Source organism: Anopheles maculipalpis, chromosome 3RL, assembly GCF_943734695.1.
Source record: "Anopheles maculipalpis chromosome 3RL, idAnoMacuDA_375_x, whole genome shotgun sequence".
In the NCBI taxonomy this organism is placed as follows: domain Eukaryota; kingdom Metazoa; phylum Arthropoda; class Insecta; order Diptera; family Culicidae; genus Anopheles; species Anopheles maculipalpis.
In genome coordinates, this window is record NC_064872.1 from 89,935,418 (window position 1) to 89,953,902 (window position 18,485).

At 45.2% G+C, this 18,485-nt stretch overlaps 3 protein-coding genes across 4 annotated transcripts in view; 1 reads left to right on the forward strand and 2 right to left on the reverse strand.

Moving 5' to 3' along the window:
* LOC126561248 (talin-2) overlaps positions 1-6,972 on the reverse strand; it is a 37,739-nt gene extending 30,767 nt beyond the window's left edge. For both annotated transcript variants that reach the window (XM_050217205.1, XM_050217204.1), the window contains exon 1: positions 6,833-6,972. The gene's annotated coding sequence lies outside the window, so the exon portion shown is untranslated. The remainder of the gene's footprint in view (positions 1-6,832) is intronic.
* LOC126561256 (uncharacterized) overlaps positions 1-18,485 on the reverse strand; it is a 215,332-nt gene that overhangs the window by 123,763 nt on the left and 73,084 nt on the right. The gene's annotated exons all lie outside the window — the stretch shown is intronic.
* LOC126562106 (probable cytochrome P450 308a1) overlaps positions 1-18,485 on the forward strand; it is a 67,718-nt gene that overhangs the window by 7,726 nt on the left and 41,507 nt on the right. The gene's annotated exons all lie outside the window — the stretch shown is intronic.

Genomic DNA, 18,485 nt, shown 5'->3' on the forward strand with positions numbered 1-18,485 from the left:
TAACCTACCAACAAAAGCTCCAACACGCACACAGACATTCTGTTATCGTCCATCAGCAGCTACTCACACACGAAAATCCACCCACCAAAAACCAGGCCGGTTGGGCCTTATCAATATTTCAACCCGACAACAAACCCAGGGGCCAGCATCCACCTGTAATACTTGCCCGCTTCTGGCTGTGGCTGGGACACAAAAATTAATACAAATCGTGGCTTAATGTGACCATCTTAGGGGTGCGCCCTTCAATGGATCTCGCCAACCGGTACTTCGTGGTTAGCCGGGTGTGTTTGTTGGAAATGATAAATTAAACCATCGATTGTGTCTTGTGCAGGCTGAAACCTTGCGCCAGTTGTCTATGGAACGGTTTGGGGTTGTAACGACTTTTCACCACTTTTGTGACGTTGGAAAGCTCAGATAATTTCTTCTAATTAGGATGTTTAGTGTTTTGTTGCAACTTACCAATCCCCGTCGTCACTCGGCACCAGTTGCTCCATGATGATCCCTTTCTTGGGTAGTTTTGTTACACGCAAAATGTCTATTATTATATTTTATACACACACGCACACACATATAAGGTCAAACGCACACACACACATACACGGGAGCAGCACGGATGCAAGGATTCCGGAGCAAAGCCGAACTTCGCCACCTTCGTTCCGTCGTTCCCGTGCGAAGAACTTAGAAGCGTTCGAAAAAGACCAAAAGGCACAAACCGGGAACGTCTTGCCTGTCCGCGTCCTGTTTGCCGCGATGAGGGTACTTAGGGGGGAATAACGACGCTGAGCCCACGGTGAGTGCAGATGACCGAAACAGGTGTGTTGTAGCTCACCGGCCCGTACCGTGTAGGCCCCGTGTTACCCTCACGCTTTAGGACCCGAGACCGAGAGATAGAGCGAGCGCACAATCAACCAAAAAAGGCACCTCGGCAAACGAAAATGAAGTCACCCAACAGAACACACTTTTGGCTAACTTGCTCAATAACGGAAAGGCACGTTGTGTGGTTGTAGGAGTGTTGAGCTTCAACCCCCACCCAAAAAAAAGGGAGGACTCCCGTCGTATTTACTCCAGCGGGCAATGCTTCCTCTAGTGGTCACGGCTGTCTGACAGCCTTCCAGCAATCAACAAACACGGCAACAGCAACTAACAGTGGAACGAACGTAGTATAGGAAGGCACTCTCTGCTGCAGTCCGGGTGTTGGACACGAGTGGTTCGATGTATCGAGCGAGAATCGATGCCGGGAGAAGCGTTTGTGTGGCTTCCTCTTCCCAATGGTGAGTAGTGTGCGCTGTACAGTGTCGGTCATAGTTATAGGTAGTAGGAGAGAGAAAAAAGAAATGGACAAAATAGACGGTGACGGTGAAAATGTGGGTTGATGTGAAAAAAAAACAAAAAATTTAAAGAAAAAAAAATAACTCTATCCTTAAGACTTCTTCGCCGTCCGTGTTCTGTGTTCGTTTTTGTTTCTTCTAAATAACGCGGTTGGTTTGCTGTTTTCCCAAAAACAATTCCATTGAACAATATTGCTTTGGCTACACAGGCAACATGCGCTACATTCTCCTTTATTTGAGAATATGTCTTGTTAGCTTAATGTGCACCATTTGTTAGAATATTTTGCAGGACAAGTTGCTTCTCCTCATCGCTTTCATACTCCATTTTCATACAACTGTACGCGTGCACGTAACATAAAAAGGGAACAACAAAACGCAATAACGAAAACAAAAAGGCAAACGTGCGAAAGTTTTATTAAATTTCGTAAATTAGTTGCCGCTGTTTTGGGGTGGTTGGTGAGCAAAAAAATAACCACCCCAACTCCAACAAAAAAACCCTTTTTACCTATCCCTTTTTATGCACCCGGGGAGTTATCGGATAAGAGAACGAAAAAAGGGAGAAAACACACACGATCCTCCGGGATTTTTTTTTTTTTTGTGAGGAGCAAAATGGGGTTTTTGTTTTTCCTTCCTTCGCCAGAGCACACTTTATCCCTTTTTTTTCGCGTACAATTTCAGCCTTTTCCCAACGCTTTCGTATACCCCACACACACACACCAAACATTTGCCACGTGATTCGGATGCGGTTTTGGGCTTTGGCAGAAGATGTGCAAAACTTTGCCCCGAACAATTGGACTCTTTCTCCCAACATCAGGCTTTCCGCGCTCATATCGGACGAGTATGATCGTACTGGAGTGTGAAAAAAAGCTTTCTTTTTTGTTCTAGCTCCCCGGGAGAGAAGGGAGGGAGGGGGAGGGACAACATACCACACCTCGCACCGACGCGGACTCTACACACGCCAGTTGGAAATTGGAATTTTCCGGTGCTGGAGAATTGGACTTTCAGCAAGCCGAAAGTACAAAAGGCATCATGTAAATGAGCGGCGCCGCTTTTGGGACGGGGAGTGGGGTTGAGTGGAAGGGGGGAGGCAATTTTTTAACACCGAAAAAGTTTCCCAGTTTTGTGGTGAATTTTTGGTAAGTAGAACACATCCCCATAAATAAAGAGCTATCGGAGCAAAAATCATTAAAATGCATTTACGTATTAGAGCAACTGCACCAAGACGGGTGAGCTTGTGGGAAAGCTCGAAAGAAACTTTTCAAACATAATTACAGTAACAGGACTAGGAGATGATGTTTTCCTTCTCTTTACGTTTCCAAGAGTTTTTTCATCACACTATTATAAACACACCGTAAAAGAATTTTCCCAGCTGCTTTTCTCACTCCCGCCGAATGGGGCAAGTTGAAAAAAATGGCTGTTTCATAGGCCTTTTTTGCCTCTGTGCATGTGCGAAACTGTCCAAAAAAAAAATTTACCCCGTCAAACCCGCAATCACGAAAACAATCGACTTCCAGTCGGTTTAACTTACCGCTCGGAAAGTCAAACCCTCGGCAAGAAAACTTTACCACTTTACAGACCCCCATTCTGGTTGGGACCAAGCTGACCCACACAACTCACACACTCACACAGCGTGATCAGGTTACGCGATCGAATAAGGTCACCGAAAAAAGCAAGCAACTAGACACACAAACCTACCCGAGCGTGTAAATGGTTTAAAGCAACCGAAAAAAAAAGGATCGTACCCCGCGCGAAGATGATTTTTCCTTCATTCGTTCAAAAGTTTTCCTTCCATTTCAAGGGATAGATCATGCATTATTCGAACGGGGTTTAGGGATAAACTTTTCCGGACAACAATATATTTCCGAATCCCGCTTCCCCGAATGGACACAAACAGGCGTATCCACGGGGGCTACGGTGTCGGTGAGTTCAAAGTTCCACACATTTACTCTACTTCGGCAGGGCTTCGGCCGAATTCTAGATTCGCTTGCCACGTGCCAGTAAGCGCCATCAGGATATCGCTTTCGGAGTGAAAGAGAAGGTGAGCAAACGCGAGCAGGCAACAGAGTCCTTCAATAATTCTTGTTGAATAAGTCTAGTTAATTATTGAGAGAATGGTGAAATGATGAATTTCATTCATTTGCCCACATTGCCAAATAAGTTATAATTTTTTGGTTTGTACAAGAGCTGATAAAAGTTATTCCCAATCCTTACTCTTGTAGATCTAATTTCTACTGAGAATAATGGAAACTAGCAACAGAATATCATTTTCAGGAGAATTTAACACAACGAAAAATCTCAAGACAAGAAAAACTTTCGTAGTTTCTGCCAAGAATCAAATGCACAACCCCACGAGTAGAAAACGAAGCAACGAACAAGCACTACACCGCCAGCCGGATGTCTTACTCAGTTGAACACGTACGGCAGAGAAGATAAGAATTCTTTTTTTTCGTCTAACTTTATGCCTGGAGAAAAGTTTTCCCAAAACTTCAAGATACCTAGAGCATAGACCAACAAACAGTCCACCGAAGAATCCTCCTTACCTCGAGCTCGAAAAACTATTCTCCAAAGCAAATGAAACCAAAAACACAAAAAGAGAAAAAAAACAATTCGAATGAAAATAGCATGAGACACTCACGTTTGAATCTGCAGGACTTCCAAAACAAAACACACAACCACATCCACAAGCACGCCGAAAAACTACATCATGCCGACTTTTCCCGGCGAACAAAATTAAACGCGATCGGTTTAAGTTCTACTCCTGAACAACACAAACAACGCTCGCAACGGCTTTTTGGCTGGCTACGACGATGAACGCCGGGCAAGTGTCCGAACTTTCACGGCGAGTAGTCTTAAGTACACTTGTGGCAGGCGCAAATACCGCAAATACTGAGCTCTTTTGCGTTATCTCGTTTGGTTTGATCCATCAAAGGCTAAACAAAAATTCAACTTGCCTCGGCGATCGCCTAACATCTTAACTCGAGCAGAAAACTTAACGTAACATTGAAGAGTTCCAGGGTTGAGCACCTGGTTCTTTTCCGGATGTCCAGTTCCGAAGGCATACGTTACGGTAATAACACTATTATTAACTGCATACTTTTTGGGGAGGCACTTTGTGAGCAGTCAACGGAATGACGACAGTTAAAAACAATCGAAAACAGTAACGGACGGAAACGCTTCCAAGCTATTCTTCTTGCTGTGCTCGTTCATTGTTCCTGGACGTTCACTCGCAGTACCACTTTTCACTTGATTCTTTCAGGCCGGTAAATCACCAGTTCCTGTGCACCGTAGTACACCATCCTGACTTGACACTACTGCCGGGAGTGGTTGGAATCTTTGGAATCCCGATGCGAGACGACTTGCCCGCGGCACGGCCGGAGCACGACTACAAACTGCTGCTAGCGTCCATTGACCGGCTGGTCTCGGACGATTGCTACACACCAGCGTGTGCGTGTGTCGACACAAAGTCGGCAACTTCGCGCGAGTGAGCGAACAGGTTCACACACCCGGCGGCTTCCGTCCGATCGTGACAACGGCTAGGCCTAGAATGACGTTAACCCTCCGCCAAGGTTTGCCGACGTAAGGTTCTTCTCCGCCGGACGAAACCAAACCAAAACGCCCGAGATGCTACCAACCAACAGAGGAAGCTTCGAGAGGAAGCTGGAATCCTCCCTTGGGTCGTGCAGAGTATCGGTGTTATTTACTTTAGCCCACTATCAGCGGATTTTACGGAAAGGACGGAGAAGGATCGGACGCGAAAGAGAGATCCGAAGCTGAGTCTGAGCGATTCAGATTTTCTTGCGGCAAAGTGAGCGAGAGAGAGAGAGAGAGAGAGAGAGAGCGACTTTTGGTTTTCGGAGGACTAATACAAGCATACGACGCAAAGGATAAGGACGAACGCAAGCGCAACACAAGCGCAACTTCCAACACTCGATGTAGTTGTGAGATGTGGGCAGTAGTGTGTTGGAAGACCTATTACCCATTCGTACACAGGCGCAATGAGGGTACTCGCACACCCCAAGCCCGCACATGTCCTTCCGCAGAATATGAAAAAGCGGTCTAAATCGAAGGGGAATACACTTGAGTGTATGCGTGTGCCCCGGAGGATTGTCTGTCATCCCGCATTCAACCACCTACTTACACTCAGAAACAGAAAAGAAAGGTTCTGTCACATTGTTTTTCATCCACGAAATCCAAAACGGGCTGTACACGTGGCTATGTAATACATTTCCATTACATAAGCTTCTTCAAATCTTCACCACTACTGTATGCCAACACTGTACTTACTCACACATTAGCGTCAAAAGATTTGCACCGTATTTTTCCCCAAAATCGACCTTCTTTATCGTTTTCTTCACTGATGCAAATTCAAAAAATCAAATGGATAATAAATCGTTACGGTAGCGCTCTCCACATGCATCCACAGCTGTGTGTATGTGTGTGTTTGGGGGTGCAACGTAAGCAGAAACTAACCTCAAATATCTACAAACGGCTATTTCTAGTACGGACGGAAGGATTTACTCCTCACGCATGGAGCAACCATTTTATTGTCTCTATATTTAACCTCATCGTCTAGAGTACGTTGGAGTGTGGAATTTGCATTCCTCGCTCAGTTAGCATGCAGTTAGACCTTCCAAGAGATAGCCACGTTCGGCTGCTCGAACGCCAAAGGTCATATTGAGGGGTCATCAAGTGAAATGTTTTGATTACCCGTCTCTATCGCTTCAGTCCCCAGCCGTCTACATACATCGACAAGGCCGTTCGTTCTGGTTGTAATAGGCAAAGGATGCACGTTATACATTGGGAATGATAGGGAAAAGGGTCCAGCATCATCGATGACACGATACGGAATTCGCGTATAGAAATTGAAGTCAACGGGAACACCTCTGGACATGCCTAATTCAAGACCACAATGTCTTGAACGAACAGTTGCATTCTATCTAGCAAAAACGCATGACTCTTCCATAGAAATGTTTTAAGAAATAACTCCCAATGAACCCGCGTGTCAGCAAAACGCTTCTAGCCCCATTCGTTCGATTCGTTTTACTCCTCCAGTGCGGTGGAATGTCATCCCGACCAGCGTTCGGGGAGGTTCCGGGAGCAGCCATCCTAGTGGCGCGACCAGTTGGCGCCAGATAAATTGTGAACTAGCAGCAGTAGCAGCAGCACCGGCTACCACCCGGACCGCGCACACTAGTTACTCGCATTGAACTCCTCTTTCAACTGTCGCTTTTTTCCCGCAACAACGCCGTAGTACATAACAGTATGCTGCAAAAGTATAGCGAGACCAATTTTTCGCTAAAAGTCACAGAACTATCCAGATAAGTGTATCCCCGCTGTCACACGCGTGAACGATGTCCCGAGACAAAATAGCAATTTATTTCCTTTAAATTGCCGAAATTCATGTCGCGATAAGCGAACACGCCTCGCCGGCCGTCTCATTTGGGATAGTTGTTGCACGAGGTTTGCCAATAAATTCTGATGTCTGATCTCCGAAAATCACTTACCGTTAGTAATGCGTAAGATCTTCCAAGCCGTTAGCCGTTCCCACCGGGGACAATCCTTCTCGCATATGTTGATTTATGATGATTGTGGGCTGTTTGTTTCGGTGAAGCGCAGAAGCGTTTCGAACCGCAGGTATCGGGTTAGTCGAATGTAAAAGTCGGGTATAGAAGCACTAAAACACTTAAAACTTCAAATACACACACACACACGCACGGAAAACACACACACTCGTTTCGTCGTCGTTTTGTCGTTTTTCGTTGTCCTCCTGCAAAGGCGCGCGCTGCGGTGATCTGTTGCTACTGACTAATTATTGCTTATCGTGTAATCGTTTGCTTGTAATAAAACTTCTGGCTGATTAGAAATTGTTTGGTTTGGAATTTTGTTGATTACTCATTCGCAACGACTCGCCTCGTTCTGTTTGCTTCGCAAGCTTTGCTTATTTTTGTTCCTTTTCGACGGTGTTGGATGTTACTGAAAGTAAAAAGAAGAAAATGGAAAAAAAAAAATTATTAAAAAAATGTTGAAAAACATTGGATGGAAATCGATCGAACGATTATTACACCTAAAAGTCGCGCTTCAGTTCGTTGTAAGATCAACGCTTTCTAAACCACAGCATTACCTCATTAAATTACAATACAATACCAAGAATAAGGTGTCACACTCAATCACGATGCTGTGGCATAAGAAATCACTACTCCTCCCCCTTTTTGCCTAACCCTGCCTTGTGCCCTTCCCTACCAAGAAGATGAAAGAGAGTAGAAGCAACCAAGTGGCAAACTTTCTGACCCCGTACACCTCTCTCGCCTCCAAATCCGTTCAGCGCAACGGTGGAAGCTGTGAAAATCATTCTTCCATGGAAAAGCTTCCTACCGAAGCGAATGGTGAATGTAATGTAGCCAACAGGACAGGAGGCAAAAAAAAACAAAAATTGCCACACACAAAAGCGTGTGGCGCGACTCGGCAAGGACGAAGACTTCAAATGGATATACTTTACAAGCGAGGGGGCTTTCTCCGAAAGCTTGCCACCGAGCCAACTTTGCAAAGAGAAGAAATTGCCGAGCAAAAAGCGAACGAGTGCTGCAGAGCAGGGGTTTCGGAGGTTAAAAGGGAGCACATAATGCAGAGCCAAGCTGTACATACGTATATCTCCATAAACTCCCAGTACCGAACCGACAAAAATCGTACTGGCGTCCGACTGACGGGCGCCATGGATTCCCCCGCACGTCCAAGCGCTCTCGTCCCGTCTGGTGGATCCCACCACCTCTTAGATCCCATCGCCAATAGAGATGCTGGCGTTAGCAGCAGCAGCAGCAAAAAAGTGGGCTCCACAAGCAAAACGCCTGCGATGGATATCATCTGTTTTTTTTTGCCTCGTGCCTTCGTCTAACCCACCTGCTGGTGAAGATAGGAATTATCCTCGGCTTTGCAACCGCTCGAGGAGCTTGTTTTTCTCGCGCGTCCGGAACCCTATCCCATACCATTGGCAGGAGACGCAAAGGAAGGGGCGGAAGGCCCGGTGAACCCGAACGGATGCGATGTGACCGTGTACCATTTTCTCCCATCCAAGTGTAGGAAAATCTTCGCACAGGGCTATCGTCAACAACTTCCTTTACCTTCTGCTGGAATGGATGTTCGGTTTTCCGGTTTTCCTCCACGGTAAAAATACTTCCTTCCTTACTCGTTGGCGTGTCACAGTGTGTATGTAGGCGGTTGTGGATCGGTGTAGCCTACAGTTGCTCCTACACGAGACATTCCTTCATCAAACCCGTCGATTATGGCACGTCAAACATGGTCCACGAGTTTGTAAATAGATGCAGATTAAGTATAGTGCTCGGATGGAGAAAAACGCATCTTGCCCACATTAACTTCACTCTTGCGGTGTGCATTATATTTATTTCTTCAAAATAAATACCTCCATATCTACATGTTTTAGTACTCTGTTTCACAGTGGAAGTCCCAAGCGCCCACAAGGCACTATTTATTGCTTTTTAGTAAAGCAAAGGAAACAAAAAATGGCTACATGAAGTAGCGATAGGACGCCCGACACGGTTGACCAAATGGGTCCGCTAAATGTGTCTATCACAACGTGATAAATGAATTATGTGCTTCCGTTTTTTCGTCGGCTGGTCACTTTCGTTCCAAACATACCATAAGCTACACGAAACATAATTTATTGCCTTTACATGCACCACTCACAAGGTACCAGGCGTCTCCAGTGGTCCAGTGGTGTGGATGGTTTAAAAGCTGATCACTTTCATGCTAGTTCACACTTAATGTACCTTCCCATGTCTTTAACACACGGCAATCAATTGTTTATGCACGTGTAACACTAATTGGCGTGCCCAACAACCTTTTCGCGAATTTAACAAATTCTCAAGGTGCCACACGTGATATGACAGAGTGTGACTTTGTGGCAACGGCCGGTAAACTTCAAACGTTTCACTCACCATAATTTACATCACGTTTTTGTTTTACTTTTGCCGTTCAGCAGCATCTTACTAATCGTTTGCAGCTGCGCTTATTGAACACAACGTTAAGCCGGCATGTGTTGGAAAAAAGTTGCCTCGCTTTGAAACAAGGCGTATCTTACAAATGATAAATTTAAGTTCGTTTTTCTTGGAGTTTGGCAACCTAGTACGGCATCTAGATTGTGCCACACATTGTTACTTGAGAATTATTTATTTCTCCAGCGAAACATCACTGACGGCTTTGCCATTTGAATCACGCCTTGTGTCAATAAAAGTTCCCGTTTGTTGGTGTTGCAAATAAAAGCGACGTGATTTTTGTCCCGTGTTTGCTACGAGTACTACGAGTCAGTATTGAAAGATGTATCGATAGGCTATAAAAATCCGCTTGCTTGTAATGTGACTCAGTTGGCGAAGCATCTTTAAATAACTGTTTGCTGTGCAGCCGATGCAACCGACGGGCGCACAACACTCCATCAACGAAGCACACGAACTGTGGAAGAGCATATTAACCTAAATAAAATCCCTTTACTACATTGTAAGTGAAAATGAGTAAAACATGCTCCAAACAACGCCTACAAAAGCGGCCGATCAAGCTTTATGAAGGCCCGGTTGCTTCATCTGCCAGGAAAAAGGTCTACACTCTGCATGGCAACCGACCAATAAACACATAATCTTACACAACAGAACTGCACCCGGAATACAGTGCGGAAAATCTATATTCTCAGTGAAACGTGTTCGATGGGTCCCGGATGCTTCCCCAGCAGCGAAAGTGCCTCTATTCGCGCCTCGTTTGTATTTTATGTTTTCCTCTTTTTTTTCTCATACCTAGACGACGAATTAACTCCATTCAGGGTGTGGAACACAAACAAAAAAATGAAGGAAAATACCCCGTAGCATGCCACAATGTTTCTGGCAAAAAAGCGCCCTTTTTTTGCTAACCCCAGGATTGCATTGCAGTTGCGTTCGGAATGGTGTTAAGTGGTGTTGCATACCATGGAGATGCCGCCGACTGCATTCCGAATGAGTTTGTGTGCGAAAAACCGAGAACGGGAATGGTTTTTTTTTTTTTTGTTCCTGGCATTACACGGGGTTTTGAAGAAGGCTGTTGGATGTTTGGTTCTTTTTTTAAAGTCAAATTTAGTTTATATGTCTTTGTAGATTTTTTTCAACATAATGTTGCAAATAGCAATGCGGCCAGCTCGCCTCAGCTTCAGAAAATAAACCACAACATTGTAAATAACTGCATTAAAGGTTCGACACTCTTGGCGTCAGCTCGACAACTTAAATGCATTATAATGAGTCGTTACGAGAATTTCTGGCTCGTTCCAGCCGGTTCAAAAGTCGATCTTATCATCGTTACGCATTGCTCGAACTGCTCTGCACGACCCCACATCAACACGAATGAATGAATCCTCATTGAGATGCCGAATAAAGAGCTGACTCTAATGAAAACCATAACCAGATCGTCGATCAAACTGTGTTTTTTTCACTTAATATGCCTTACAGTTGGAAAAAATTATAAAAAGTTCTTCTTCAAAAAATCTGAAACTTAAAACATTAATTCCAAAAATCATAAAAAATAATTTAAGTTGCTTTCTCGATTAAATCAACGAGGCAACTATAAAATAATTCAACAGAAAATAAAAGAAAAACATATAACAAAACTTCCACGTCTGTTTCATGTTTGTAAGGCTTTAAACCTCTCAGCATTGTTCCCCCCAGCAGAATTGAAAACAAAGAACGCCTCCCACTCGTCTGTGTACGTGAGGGAATTCCAACCCACTTATCATCATGGGCGATGTGGGTCATTAAAAAAAACTACACAGCTACAAAAACAATACGATCAACACTCGAAATTGCCATAATCAACTTGTAACAAAGCTTCAGTGTATGCGTGTACGATGGACAAGTGTACGAAGATTACAACAGTACACGAACCACACTGGTACAATGGCGCTGATGATGACTAAACCGCACATCCGTGGAGACGACGAACGCGATGGCCGTTCGGACGTGTGAAGGATAATAATAAGACTGTCGCGTCGCCAGCCAGCGAAACAGCTGTGTGCTGCAAAAGGGATTTGTCATCAGCACGGGGATTGCAACGTAACTTTGCGCGAGGATCATGCAAAGGTGAAGCGACAAAAACCGACAGACACTTCCTCGCCTAAACGATCGTCTCGACGGTCTTCTCAATACTACGTCAATAGGAGGATCCTCGCGGCAGGCAATTAGGCAGGCCACGATAAATAAAACCAAAAGAGTAACACCAGCGCGTCTCGTTTTGGCACCACTTCTCGATCGATCGTGACACAGTGCACTATTCATCGTGCAGAGTGGCGTCTTTGAGACGCCCGAAAGTGATTCATCGGTCAGTGGCACACGTCATTAAGTGGGACTCGGGACATAAATTGCGGAAAAGAGCACACAACGGGAGGGTGCGCGATCTGTGTCACACCCTTTAGACGATTGCCAAATCATTCATATTTATCCATCGCTGCTGGCAGAAGCTGAAGGGAAGTTTTATTTGTGGAAAGTGCAACACACACCCAAAAACAAGCGTATTTAAGCTACTTTTGGCATTGTTTGATCTGTGATTGTGATTGAAACTATGAGAAAATGCGTGGGACGTTTGGAGCTCAGCACAGGAATTGGATCGATGTTATAATGTATGTAATTTATATCGTGTCTACGTCCGGATGCAAGATATTCAATATTCAAACACAAAAGACACAAGATCAACTTGATTGGTGTGTGTCACATTTCTTGTAGGCGCCCTTGTGAATATTGAAAGCCTCCGGTAACAACACAGCTTTCGATCGTAAATTATGCCCCAGTATCTCGGAGATGTCGGTGAGACTCCCGGTCACCTTCGAAGACGACACAATCGGAAACGCCTACACGCCTTTTTTGTCGCTTTTACTTTCTTCACGATCCCCGAAGGTGTTGGAATATGTAAATAGGAACACACATCCAGTAACACCTTTCTAGAGCGATTGATCACGGATCCGCGATCGATGCACAAGATGCTGCTATGTCGATATCGGAGCGAGCAATAAATAGAAACTGTCCATCGCCAACCCGACACGCGATCGATTACAACATCACGAACAGTTTACTCGAGTGCAATGGAGTGACATCCTCCTACCGATGCGCTACAGCCGACTCTATCTCCTGTTTCAAAGTTGCTGTGCCGCTACTTGTGACGTCCATCGTCAGTGGGCCTGTGTCTTGAGAAAGCGAGAAACACATCTTCCGTCCCAAATGAACAACAGTTACATATTGCAAAACGATCGCAACGCGTCGTGAGAAACGACCGTGCGTAGGATTAAGCGTGCATGTGCGGGTACGATTTGGCCACAGGCGCGAGCGCATTTTTTGCCTCTCTCGCACACACCAAATGGGAACGCTTTTAGTCTGCGGAGCCAAAGTCAACCACACTTTTTGACATAATCCCGAAAATTACGATCTGTTTGGTTAAAAATGAGAAGATTTTGACTTGTACGTGCCTAGCTCCGTCCGAACGTTGATAGATGGGTTTGTTGTTCGCACATATGGTGCTCCAGATTGACTGCGATCGTGTGTCTGGCTTTTTTGGTGGAATATAGCTTAAACACAGTGACATTTTGTTCTGTAAATCACAATTGCATCATAAATGTCAGCTTTAGATTAAAACGAAACTTCAATCTTTGTAATTATTTAACTGCATTGCCTTACGGTGACATAAAACGAACATGATTTATATGCTTTTCTTCATGCCAAACGATAAACTCTGCGAAATAAATCATATCCACAAACTTGAGCAATAAACGCGCTTCCTTCCTCTTTTTTTTTTTTTTTTTTTGAAGACTTTACTTCCGTTCCTCGTTCGTTATTTGTACGAAAGGCCTCCCTAACTGGAACTTTTCAAGTAAGCAAGGTAAGATCAAGGGAGTTCACTGCTTTTTTTCGTCTGCTTATCCCCGTCTTCAGCTGTCGATTTTGCATACAAGCGTGTGCGGCACCAACAACAATCCAAAGAAACTGAAACGTTCCCCACAAAACGACTTCGGACGTCAAGAACGTAGAGTTGCTAACGTGGTGCAAAATTTATATGCCACTCTACACTCCACGTATGTGTGTGTGTGTGGTTCGGTGTGCGCACGGTGCTTATTTTTAGTATGCACAGTCAGCACAAACATTGCGCCATTCGTTTGGTCCTCGTGGATCGGATCATAAAAAAGCATGGGGGAAAGGTGCGTGTAGCTGCATGCGCCAGGAAGAAATCAGCCTCGCCCAGGGTCGTATCCATCGTACACAGGTAATGCTTTGAAGTATCTGCCCGGTAGAAACTGGTGGTATCTAATTCTGCGCTGAGCGTAACACCATCACTTCGCCATGGTCAGCAACTCCGACGATGTCAGTGTCCTACAAGACAAGATTGATGGTAGACGACCCTACGCTTGGAAGGAATTAAATGATCCGGAGGTGAACACACACAACTTTAAAGCCACACACAAATCAAGAGGATTTTTTTTTCGTCGCAAAGGTTCATATCACGGTGGGGGAAGACACAAAATGGAGAACGAAAGTCTTATCTGGTTGAGTATGGACCCCGAGGAGTATTCCGGTCATAATAAAAATCAAACAGAAAACGCGTTGAAGACATTTGGCTTGCAAGGAAAGATAACAAAACACTCCCGAACACGATACAGCTTAATCGCTTGCTACCCATTGTAGTAATCACTACACCTTCAGGGAGTTCGCAGGAATGTACGCGGAGAACCTCCAACGAGAAAAGAAGGCTAAACAAACTACCCACCCTATGAACACATCGTTCGTACGTATCCAACCCCAGACCGATGCGATGATGCAAACAGACGAATGTATCAACAACAACTCCCATACACCTCAACAAACTGACGACGATGACGCGCAGTACGCTAACAACGCAGGACGGACAGGCAATGGATGGCATCAACAAAAATGCGCCACTCACGCAGCTAACCAACCCCATCATCATCATCAGCAACCTCCCGTTGGGAAGTCGTTGGAGCATTCTGTAAACAAACGGGCACAAAAATGCATGCGTTGCACTGTGGCCAACAACAACATCAACACACACACACACACACACTCACGCATAGTTTTCTTGCGTAAAGAAGACCTAGGCGAAAGAATTCAAAAACCTGAGCGCGTGCCCCGCTGACTCTGCAAAACACACACACACGTCGGTGAGTGGAAAATTCGATGAAAACTTACCCATCTACCAACACAGAGATATATGTGAGAAATTTACAAAAATACACCCACAAAAAGGAAGTTCTTCCGTTGGGCGAGACGACTTTCTTGCACAATCTTCTTAACATTTCCTGCGAGGTCTTCGACAGTCAGCCAAAGTCCATTCGGCACCAATCAGCCCCTGTATGCAAACACGATCATAAATTAAGTATTCACGACCACTCGGTTCTCTGTGTGTTGAAGGTGTGTGTGTTAATTGTGAATACTTCAGCAAATCAGTAGCATTGGGGCCACTCTACGTTGCACTCTATTGCACCAGCGGCAATTGAGACGCGGTCCTATTAGATCAATCGATTTGTGCGCTGTTGGTTCAGCCGGACAGCCCTACCGATGTAAGAGGTGTTTGATAGATAGAGAACCTCCAGCCGAGAGAGAACTCAAACGTTCGTCCGAGGTTGCCTTATATAGGCAACATTAATGGTGCTTCCACCACGCTAGAATCGGGAGTTGGCGCCAGCAGAATGATCGTAAAATATTCACTTGACATTTCTTAGGCTTAGACTAGAGGTACTCCACCCCCCAAATGGTGAGACCTGCACTAGTGTCGGTAGTCTGAAGTTATCGACTGGATGACCCTGCGGTCTCCGTGCTCTCCCCTTCACTGATTCCCAAAGAATAACTTCACCTCATAATTTAATTAACACACTCCACTGTTTATTTCAAAAATGCGTACAAATAAACCCTTACCATACGCCACCCTAAATCATCTCCTCGTAACGGGGGTGCCATATTTGCAAACATCTTCCATCTCCAAAAGTGTAGAATACTACCGCTTCACGCAAGATTGCTCCCGCATAACTCGGTGAAGCATACTTTGACCATAAGGAAAAAGGCAAGCCGCCCAGACACACACACGTATGTTTACACCTTCCCGATTCGGTTTGGCAAAGATCTACTGAGACTTGCTCAGCCGTGGAGAGTTGCTTCAAAACACAATGGAGAATCGGCATTCGATGCAAATGACGAAGCATTGCGCGGTTGCTGCTGCTGCTGCTGCTGCTGTTTTCCAATCGGCCTCCATCGCTTGCCATTGTCCGTCCATTCGTTAAGCTGACGGTACGAGATAAATTTAGGTTATGTTTATTATTCTAACAGATCTTTACCCTTCCCCACCCGACGAGACGCCACCACGAGGGCACATGCCACAGCCAAGGCATAGCTGTTTGTCTCACATCAAGACAACGATTTGGACCTCCTTTTTCGCGTCTCCATATAGAAGATCCAGCAGCAGCAGCAGCAGCAGCGTAAATGGTTTGAGAATATTTTAGCTATTCTCCGCACAAGAAACATACGGATATTGTGGGACAAGAAATGGGGAGTAATGCCACACCATTGAGGCAGGGACATCCATAAATGGTTCCAGTGCATAACCGAATAAGCGAATGATTGAATACTAATAAACGTAGCTTTGGCAACTCGAGCTCGAGCGGAAGTGTGGACTGAATTACCCACACACACACACGCACAGCCATCCGCACGTCAAGCTGGCCCATTTTTGGGCAACATCGTTTGGCCAACATCAGCTGTATGTGTTCGTACCATTTCCTGCATCACATCACCAGCAAACAAAACAAAACACCACTAAAATTCGACCCACGACAAGGACAACACACCCGCTGTGTATGGTGGAATGGACACAAACATGACGTCATGACTGGGGAGGCTCAAGTAGCAATACTGATGCCTCCACGCGAAAAATTAACCTTTCCAATTAGCAGGCGAAGTCTCTGCTCGCGAGATCTCTCTTCGACTGGTCTGCGGTGAGCTCGTAGCATCCGAGAACGCTGATGAGGTAATATATCCGATATATCCGTTGGAGTCAATTGTAGTCGAAAGCCGTGTTCGGATGCGCGAACATACGATGCTGGTACGTCGCTGCTCGCACTCGTATTCGCCTGCCCTGAGTCACCCGCGCACGATCCTCACACTCGCATGGACAATGAAAGCTAATTGCCCCACCACGACGCCATTCGTTTGTTGCTGATAGACCCAATCGGCTGAGTAAGTGATACAGAGCGCTTAGCTTCTCCGAGCTTCCCCAGCATCGCATCTCGTTCTTGATATTTGACGCCACCACAAAGGCAAAGTAATAGTTTCGTTCCTGTTGGTGACGACTTCGCGAACTGGGCGTGTTGTTTGGTAAGGGGGCTCTGGTCTAAGCAGTTGTACTTCCCGATAAGAACAGGTGAGCAACCTGTTATGCTGATAAACCGGTCTCAGTCCGTGGCCGAGGTTTCGATACGAGTTCCGCTAGACTCTGCGATAAGGCGGTGGCGACGAGGAGACAAAACAAACATTGAAGCTAACATACAATTTTCTCGTTCTAGGCGGCAACATAACACGATATGCCTTGTGAGGAGGTTTAGCGTTTCTGTGTAATTTATTTTGATGCCGACAGAACATTAATTCTGTGAGGAAGATGTTACTTTGCCATCCCCAAACATATGACAAACATTAACAAGTTACTGAGGGCCGTTAAGAGACGAAGTTCTAAATATAAAACCAATGACACTGTACCCTACACACATGTATCCGTGACCAAGAAGCATACTAAAACGCAGCAGTTGGAGGCAAACATGCAACAACATGCACCAAGAAATATATGACAACCGCATGTCCTCCTTCTCTCGCTCACTGATCTCGATCGAGATGCAATATTGGTAATAGAATTTTCTCTAGAAATTCCAAATTTCCCTCACAAATTCTAACCACAATTTTCAGTGCTTATTACTACCTCTTTAGTAGTACAAAAATTAAACTTAAATTACCCGTCCAGATGTTACCCAAATGATGTTAATGATCACAAGAAAACAGGACGCAACACCGAAAAATGGCCACACTCCTCGGTACGGTGGTTGTGTTCGAACGCGATCGAAAGCTATTTATAGGTTAAGCCGGTAGAGAGCTGCGCGCGAAACGAAAATTTATCCAGTCTCGTACGAAAAGATGTGATTTCTGTTGAATTTTCTTCCCCCAAAATCCGGCGAAAAGCATCGGTAGACAGAATGTTGAAACCCACCGCAAATATCTGAAGAAAACAGGTTCGGACCGATTCCGGTTGCCTAACTTGCGATGTTTTTTTTCTTCTTCCCCCTTTCGCTTTATCTTTTGCATGAATTGCATATAAATTCTCATTTATTAAGCGATTAAGGTACGGGCAAAAAAAAGGGGACAAAAAGAATTATTAAAGAAAGTTGACAGCTGGCTACGGGCCAAACCAGCAGCAGGGGGAGGAAGATTTGGATGGACCTTTGCAAAAATACACGCTCTCGTGCGACCACTCTTAATGAAACGGACGATAATAAGCAGCGAAAGATACAAATCTTCTCTGACGTAATATGAATATGTGAAGGACACAGCAACGAGCTGGCTTTATGCTCGGAAACGGACGCAAAACAACATCGGACATGAGGGGCATAAAAAAAAGCATCGTTCGAGGGGCGACGACAACAAAACATAAAAACCATACACCTGCGATCGCGAAATGCGCGGCTTGTAGCATACAAAACTGGTTAGCCGGATGCGACGAGACCATGAAGGGCCTCCTCTCCTTATGATCGCCACAAGATCCGCCAATGGCGAGAGACGTGTCGTGTGTAGTGGTGGAAAGTTTCTTAACACGCGTGACGTGGCATCCGCAATTGCAGACCTCAGCTCAAATGGTGTGCAACGACTTCACGCGAATTTCGCTTATGATTCATCCGGATTTCTGGGGGAAATAGCTAGGTTTGCTTACCGATGATCGCCAAGACACTGGTTAAAGATAAATCTTTCATGTAACGTTGTGAAACCAATCGATTCGAACCAACCGACCACCGAATCATCACCGTGGCCCTTTTGGGGAATCAATTATATTCCGCATCCTGAGAGCTTCCTTGGGCTATTCGTGGATACACTTATAGATGGC